This window comes from Balaenoptera acutorostrata, chromosome 15, assembly GCF_949987535.1.
Source record: "Balaenoptera acutorostrata chromosome 15, mBalAcu1.1, whole genome shotgun sequence".
Classification (NCBI taxonomy): Eukaryota; Metazoa; Chordata; class Mammalia; order Artiodactyla; family Balaenopteridae; genus Balaenoptera; species Balaenoptera acutorostrata.
Window position 1 is genome coordinate 44066212 of NC_080078.1, and position 7441 is coordinate 44073652.

Sequence of the window (7441 nt, forward strand, 5' to 3'; positions counted from 1 at the left end):
TGGTGCCCTTATAAGAAGAGGAAGAGGCACCAGCAGACTCTCTTTTTCTGCCTACACATGGAAGAAAGACTTTGTCAGGAAACAGTAAGATGGTGGCCTTCTCTAGGCCAGGAAGAGAAGCCTCACCAGACACCAACCCTTATAGCACTTTGATCCTGAACTTCTAGCTTCCAGAACTGTGAAAAAATAAACTTCTTTGTTCAAGCCACTCAGTCTGTGGTAGTGTGGTAGTTTGTCATGGAAGCCCCAGTAGGCAGATGCATCTCCACCTGATTTTTTATCAGATTCTATCCTCTTGTAGGGTAAGGGGTGAGGTGTGTATGAACTTGGTTTCATCTCTTCTGCTGTGTTGGAACCTGCTCTGAAAGCATTTTTTTTTTTCATGACTTTGCATGACACTTGGGATCAAAATTTATATCTTTTAGAAAAAAATCAATTGGGTAGAATCTTGCAAAACATGCATTTGGTGGGGCGGGGGTGCCTTTCAACTTGAAGACGTTTGGGATCCCTGATGATCTGAAGAGCTTTCTTTTGGCTGAGCTATAAACAGGCATATGCTATAGAGGTGTTGATCCCTCCCCGTGGAGCTGGTTTCTGACATGGCTGGGGACTTGTAGATACTGGATGACTTATCCAGGAAAGTAAAGGGATTGAAATGCCCTCTATGTTCCCTCCCCATGTTGTCTACTTTTGAGATACTTTGGGGTCAGACCAAATGATCAGCTGTAGGAGACCAAACGGAATGGTTTGAATCAAGTAAATGTTTGGAGACCGTTGTGCAGTTTGCTTCATGGAGCCATGGTTCTATGGATGGGGATTAGCATCAAGAAGTTCAAATAGGGACTTCCCTGGTGGTGCAGTGGTTAAGAATCTCCTGCCAATGCAGGGGACATGGGTTTGAGCCCTGGTCCGGGAAGATCCCACATGCCGCGGAGCAACTAAGCCCGTGCGCCACAACTACTGAGCCTGAGCTCTAGAGCCTGTGAGCCACAACTGCTGAGCCCACGTGCCACAACTACTGAAGCCTGCATGCCTAGAGCCCGTGCTCTGCAACAAGAGAAGCCACTGCAATGAGAAGCCTGCGCACCGCCACGAAGAGTAGCCCCAGCTAACCGCAACTAGAGAAAGCCTCCGTGCAGCAATGAAGACCCAACGCAGCCAAAAATTAAATAAATAAATTAATTAAAAAGAAGAGGCTCAAAGACTAGTAAATTACCATCATGCTATGGAAACCGGATGTGGATGTCAGCTGAATATTTGCTTCTACCAGTAGAGATGTGAGTGTGAAACACAGAGAGAGAGACAACTGAGGCCATTAACATCCTAACATCTTTGTTAATAGAAGGCATGGTCTTACCCACTCAGTTGACTTTCTAGGACTCTGTAACTAGAGGTTGAATTAAAATGTAGGACTGAATTGTAATGGTTTAAATATTTAACACGTAATTTAATTGAAAATACTCTATGGCAGTCATGGAGGTGTGCTGTTGGGATATTTCTCTAAGAAAGAACTTGCTGACCAGCCGTGAGGAGAACAGACAGCAGTTCTGGAATCTACCACAGCATTTGTAGTGGACCAGGAAGCCTCCGGTCAGTGATGGGGCATCCTGGGGTCTGCCTGTTTCTGCCAGTCTCTGGAGTTTCTTTTTATTTTCTCAGGACTGCCCTGCGGGCTGAGGCTCCTCCTACCCAAGCCTCTTTCCTCCCCTCCTCCCATCACAGGAGACCTGCAGAATGATCTGAAGACTTCCCTCCCCACTCCTGCCCCCTCCCTTATCTGTCAGAGGTGTTACTTCCACTAAGTCTCTGGCATCTGTAACTCTGCCTTGGCATTTGCTTCCTGAAGGACCCAACTGACATTCACTGAATAAGGTAAAACAACTCGTATTTCACCTCTGGCTTTTTTTTTTTTTTTTGCTTTATTTTATTTTATTTATTTATTTATTTAACATCTTTATTGGATTATAATTGCTTTACAATGGTGTGTTAGTTTCTGCTTTATAACAAAGTGAATCAGTTATACATATACATATGTTCCCATATCTCTTCCCTCTTGAGTCTCCTTCCCTCCCACCCTCCCTATCCCACCCCTCTAGGTGGTCACAAAGCACCGAGCTGATCTCCCTGTGCTACGCGGCTGCTTCACCTCTGGCTTTTTACATAAACTCCTACTTCACGAAGGCCAGTTGAAGGGCCAGGGAAAACCATAGAAGAACCCAGAAATTTTGTTGGGGGGTTTGTTATTGCATTTGAGAGCCAGCAAATAGCTTTCCTTTTTTTTTTTTTTTTTTTGACTCAGTCTAACTACCTAATTTATAAAGCTACTGAGTGCCCTGAATTTATTTTGCATTTGGAATACTATCATGATTATCTGTTGGTCTCTTCGTAGTCGTATAACCAAAGAACTATCACATAGTAATCTGGGTTACTTTAAGCCAAATGACTCAAGCTTCAACTGGATTTCATATGGCAATATTTTAACCATAAATGTCATAAAGGAGTTTCACCATGGAAAGATTTATTAATCACGGTACTGCTGTTTTTAGACCTTGGTGGAAAGCAAAGCATCATCTGTGAATATTTTTTGCTGACTTTAGATCTCTCAGAAGTGTAGCGCCACCACGCCCACCACAGAAGAAGAAAGGCCATGGATGGTTCATTTCTTACTTATGTTCCATTATGCAACCTCTCTCTATGGAAAGAAAAGGGTCCACAGGGTTCAAGAAACTTTAAACACAATCATCAGTAAACACTGCTTTATATAATGGCAGCAGCCACTCTTGGTAATTCAAAGGCAACATACCAACTTGTTATGGTGGGTTGACCATTAACTCCAAGGGCAAAATTGCAGATCTGCTGGAATCTGCAGTTGTCTGAGTTTTGATGATTATGAAAGGGTTGATTTGGATTTTGATAATCTTTTTAGTACCCAGAAAACCACACTGTCTGCTAAAACAGATTGAAAAATAAAAGACAGGTAGGCATATATGATATTGTATTTCTAAAAGTACAATTAAGAAAACAGAGGTCTAAACAGAGAATCAAGTCACTTGACCACGTGAATCCTGTTTTGTTCAGGGAAAGTTATTTTGAACCGAGGAACGGTCTATACTGCAGATGTTAAAATGTGGTTTAATTTCTAAAATTTGCATATAGATATACAAGCTAGTGGCTAGCATTTTTTCCCCAAGACTAGATGGAAATAAAATCCATGGAATAAAAATCCTGTCTCTTTCTAGCTGTGTGATCCTGGACAAGGTAACCTCTCTGAACCTCTGTTTTCTCATGTATAAACATGGTGACCCTGGTACCCAGCTAATGGAACTGCTGTGAGGATGTTGGGAGGACATATATGCTCAGAGTGAGCTTTGAACAAATGATTCCAGACATAAATGGTGGTAAGGATGATGGTGAAAAAAATGCAAAATATATATATGAAAGGTTGGAAAAGTACTTGAAGTCTTATTTACAGTAACCATTTTGTTTCTTGAAACTATTTTTTAAAATGAAAAATACAAGAAACTCTAGCCCAGTCAAGTAGTAATTGTTACAAACTCTGAATCAGTGGGATTCATTTAATAAGGTGAATGGGGTATTCTGAGAAACTTTAAGATGGTCACTAAATTTATTTGAGTGTTTACTGTAGGATTTGCTACATAATTGTGATTGAAAGTATGTTTCTCAACTATTTCAGAAGTAAATACAGTTAGTTCCATCCCCTAGATCTCAAGTGTATTAATAAATCTACTCAGTAAGTGGTTTTTATTTCTTCTTCTTTTTTTTTTAATTCCGAGAAGAAAATTTGAAGATCATGTTGAAACAGAGCCAGATGGTCTGATCTGACTTTTCACATTAGGTGAATGCTCATAATTTACTTTATCCTGAAGCAACCACAAAAGCAGAAATCATGGTGAATGGCCTCCAAGAACATCAAATCCAGATAATCTCAGGGGTTTTATGTTCTGTCAAACATTTCATCAAATGGCATGAGAAACATATCTTTCATGTCCTTTTCATTTTTAAAAAGGCTGTATCCTTTATATTAGAGGAAAGTAGTTTTGATATGTGTTTTAAATTACCGCATATAATAACAGTCTCTAGAAATGTATCTTTCCTTTTTTAAGCCAATGCAAAGTTTTTTCTATAAGCATAGTCAATTCGTTTAATTCTCTTTCAGATAAAACTTTTAAAATCTGAGATCACTCTCTTCCACCTTATATAAAACAAAGAAACCATTATGATTTTAGGCATGCAAGAATTTTCATCCTTTTCCACTGGATGGAATTTAAAAAAATTGATGAATAGGTTACATATAGTAGGTCAAGATGATAACTAATCTGATTTTAAAAAAAAGAAATGTGGGCTTGTGCAGCAGAAGAATTGGGAAATGTGTTATCTAAATATGTCATGGGAAATATGGACTTTAATCTGTAACATATGTGAAGTTTAATCATTAAGCAATGAATTCCTCTTCTGAGGTCTGTATGGTGAGTATCAATGAATATAATATTTTTTGAGCTGAATGAAATGCCCAAGACCAATCTCTCAAGATTTAATTACCCACTTAAAAGTCCCCAGAGTTCTTGAAGGAAGCCCCAAGACCCATAGATCAAGCTCCCTGATGGTCGCTCTGCATTGGAAGGTGAACCAACAACAAGGGGTCTCCTCTACCTGGAATTTTGAAGTAGGTCATGCAGAACAGAGAGCCCACCCCATGCCCATTCATCGGTGCCCTTGTAGATCCCACAAACCCAAGGGCCTGACCTCCTGATGGTGATGGTGATGTGAATAATTGAATACAGTAACAACATTAACTTCCAATTAATGAGATTGGAGCCTAGAGAACAAGGGTCACGTGACAGGGTGACACAGAGGTGGAGGGTGGGTCCACCTCAGAAAGAATCTTCAGGAAAGGCTTTTCTAAGGAGATGCCACCTGAGCTGAGACCGGATAGAAAGGAGGAGCCACCCTGAAGCAACAGCAAGTGCCATCCCCTGAGGTGGGGCAGAGCTTGGCAGGTGTGAGCAGGGGCAATGGGGCCAGTGTGGATGGAGGGCAGGGCCTGAGAGATGGAGTGACTAGCTGGACTGGGAGGCCATGCTTGGGACTTTGATGTTCTTGGAAGAGAACTCATGGGAAGCACTGAAGGATGGAAAGCTGGGTAGTGACATAAGCTGATTTATTATTTTAAAAGCTTCCTTCATCTGCAATCCAAGATGGTGGAATAGCTTCCAGTTAGGAAGTCCTATAGCCCAACCCATAGTTACGGTGATGGTGGTGTGAATCATGGTGCGGGCAGTGAGGTGGTGGGCAATGAGCTGACATGACCGGCAGGTGAAGTCAACGTGTGGGATGTGAGAAGGGAGTGTTTCGCCTCAGCAAACTGGCTGGTAAATAGACCAATGAGTAAGATGGGGAATTTGGGTGAAGAAGGAATTTTAAGGATGATGTTCAGGAGATTTATTTTAGAGATATTAATTTTGAGATAACATTTGGACAACCAGTCCCAGATTTCCAGCAGGCAGATTAGATACTGGTCCATGATGCCTTATCCACAATTCGAGAATCAATAAATCTCCAAGAAATGGAAGAATTTTCATAACTCTTTTGACAGACTTGAACCAACATGAGGCAGCCCTGGTTTATTCCTCTGGCACCGTTCATACATTCGAAGCAGAACTATTGATGTGTGTGACCACAGGGTGCACCCCCAGACCCCTCTGGGGTGCAGCATACCATGCACACCAGATTAATTTTCTAAAATTCCCAAGGTTGAAAGACATTTACCTCTCTCCTCTGCCCCCATGTTTTGCATGAGGACCTGTGGATTTCTGTAAAGTCTGGAAGTAAGTGGAAGGGATAATTCTGGAGAGGCACACTGGGGACCTGGAATCCTCAAGGGACAAGGAAAAGGGGGTAGATTTGGGAAAGTCATGATCACTCTCTGAAGTTTCAATGGGATTTTCAGCAAAAAGACCCTGACTCCTTGAAAACTCCAGTGTACCCTGAAGACTTGTTGGGAGGATGTAGGATCTCCCTACAGGGCAGCACCCAGCCCTGGGAGGTGTCAGTTCTGCTCAGCCCCTAAACTCTAGTTTGGCAGAAGAAAGCATGCTTTCAGAGTCCACCATCCTGGTTTTAATGGTTCAGCACAGCCTTCTGACCAGGATTTTCGGGGATTGTTTTAATGCTATATGGTTATTAATTATAGCTTAGAAATCATTTTATGTATGAAGTGCTTTTTATTTATTAAGACCAGCATAAATTTTCCCATGACATTCAGGGTATAAAATGCCATGGTTCTCTTCTTTTTTTTTTTTTTTTAAGTATTAAATTAAACTCAGCTTGAGCTCCTACTCACCAGCCTAGGTAAGAAATCCAGGATCTGTGATGTTTTGGGGGGGGGGGTCCTTCCTCCATCCTCCCCCCTAATGCCAGAGAGCCTCAGGGATTACTCAGTCGGTGGAAATGGGGATGTCCCTGTCTTCACATGTGGGTGAATGGCCGTCATTGCCATTGCTCCTGGCTCAGGCTCCCTGTTCCATCTGAGGCTGGCCAGCTCCCCATAAGTCATGTCCACCCCCTGAGCCCTCTGCTGCTGGAACCTGGCATTTGGCACTGTACCTCCATGGGATTCACTGGTGTAGGTAGGAGTTGGAGTCATCTGGCCTTCCCCATTTGTGGAATATTGCCCTTCTCTGCAGCGGCATCTTGCCTGGGAGCAGGCCCTCCAATGTCTGACCATGAAAGCCCCTAGCTTCCCTCCACACCACCAACCTGGACAGTCCTCCAATCCTCCTCATCCTCGAAGGTAGGAGAAAGGTGCACTTTGCTCCAGGTAAGTCTATAGCAGCGACATAAACACAAGATACCAGCAAGTTTTTCAAACCCCTTTAACAGACTAAACAGACCTAGAAAACAAACAACAACAAAAAATCTTGTGCTCACTTCAGTAGCACATATACTAAAATTGGAACAATACAGAGAAGATTAGCATGGCCCCTATGCAAGGTTGACATGCAAATTTGTGAAGCGTTCCATACTTTTTTCTGACTTCAGACTATACTACAAAGCTACAGTAATCAAAACAGTTTGGTACTGGCACAAGAACAGAAATATAGATCAATATTTTCTCAGGATAGAAAGCCCAGAGATATAAGCACTCACCTATGGTCAACTAATCTATGGCAAAGGAGGCAAGAATATACAATGGAAAAAGACAGTCTCTTCAATAAGTGGTGTTGGGAAAACATGTAAAATAATGAAATTAGAACACTCCCTAACACCATATACAAAAATAAACTCAAATGGATTAAAGACCTAAATGCAATACTGGATACTATAAAACTCTTAGAGGAAAACATAGGCAGAACACTCTCTGACATAAATCTCAGCAATATCTTTTTTGATCCACCTCCTAGAGTAACAAAGATAAAAACAA

The 7441-nt window shown here is 41.8% G+C and overlaps 1 non-coding gene across 1 annotated transcript; it reads left to right on the forward strand.

Annotated features, from left to right (window-relative positions):
* The first annotated feature begins 6940 nt into the window (after positions 1–6940).
* LOC114239106 (U6 spliceosomal RNA) lies at positions 6941–7047 on the forward strand. Its single transcript, XR_003624292.2, has one exon. It is a non-coding gene; the product is annotated as a U6 spliceosomal RNA (small nuclear RNA).
* The last annotated feature ends 394 nt before the right edge of the window (positions 7048–7441 follow it).